This window comes from Camelus dromedarius, chromosome 23, assembly GCF_036321535.1.
Source record: "Camelus dromedarius isolate mCamDro1 chromosome 23, mCamDro1.pat, whole genome shotgun sequence".
NCBI classification, from domain to species: Eukaryota; Metazoa; Chordata; class Mammalia; order Artiodactyla; family Camelidae; genus Camelus; species Camelus dromedarius.
Window position 1 is genome coordinate 9,459,211 of NC_087458.1, and position 1,042 is coordinate 9,460,252.

The 1,042-nt window shown below is 52.5% G+C and overlaps 1 non-coding gene across 1 annotated transcript; it reads right to left on the reverse strand.

The window, feature by feature from the left end:
* Nucleotides 1–299: 299 nt before the first annotated feature.
* TRNAR-UCU (transfer RNA arginine (anticodon UCU)) lies at nt 300–373 on the reverse strand. The gene has a single exon. It is a non-coding gene; the product is annotated as a tRNA-Arg (tRNA).
* Between the last annotated feature and the right edge of the window lie 669 nt (nt 374–1,042).

Below are 1,042 nucleotides of genomic sequence, written 5' to 3' on the forward strand. Positions count from 1 at the left end.
CCAGGCACCTCGGTGATTAAGTGCCAATGATTTTTCTATGAAGCAAAGGATTCAAAGGCTGTTTCAGTTAGGCTGAGCAGAGAGATGCAGCAGACATCTGAGCCTTCACTAGACAATGAAAAATAGTAAGGGAGGAACAGAGAAAGAATGAAGAGGGAGGAGATGGAAAAAGAGGGGAGGTCCAGGATTCCCAAGAAAGGGCTTTCCTTTCTCCTCCCCCAAGCCTCCAGAGAGGAATAAATATAATTATCAACCTAGCATGACAGCATACAAAATAAAAGAGGTACCTGCCAGGTGACCATCTCTGCCGGGACTCGAACCCGGAACCTCTGGATTAGAAGTCCAGCGCGCTCGTCCATTGCGCCACAGAGACCTCACCACACACACAGCATCAGCACCAGAACTGAAAAAGCACATACCTTCTGCATCACCGAGCCATCTCAGCATCCTGCTCTCTGAGCGGTGGGGGGACAGGGACAGCTGGAAAATCTGGAGTGGAGATCCATGAGCCGGCTCCATCAAAGCTTTTCTCAACACCATGGGTCCTGGGGTCCTCAGAGGATTGGGGGAATGTGAAGGTGGTCATTTTCCCAGTCCCAGAATCTCTGATGGAGCAGGACAGAGCTATACACAGGCTTTGCTCTCCTGTCCTCTCCATCCCTAAGGGAGGATACGGAGAATGTCTTTCTATTCTCATGCTAATTAAGCAGAGCACACCCAGCCCAGCCGAGAAAACTGAAGCCATCGCTACCTCCACCCCGTCTCCCTCACTGTGGTTTCATCCCAGTCCAGCTATTCTCAGACAGGGGCTGGGCAAAGCTGGCAGAATCAGGAAAACCCTCGATCCCCGAGACAAAGGAGCTGCTTCCTTAAGGAAACAGTGTGAACGGCAGCAGAGACCGGCAGGGAAGCTGGGCTGCAGGGGATGGTCCAGGTCCCAGCACTGAGAGCTGTGGCTGTCAAGCCTGGGGGGGAGGTCACGGGGGTCTGCTGGGATGTTCCTTCAGCATCTTCAGTAGAGTTAAAAATGGGAGTGGAGACG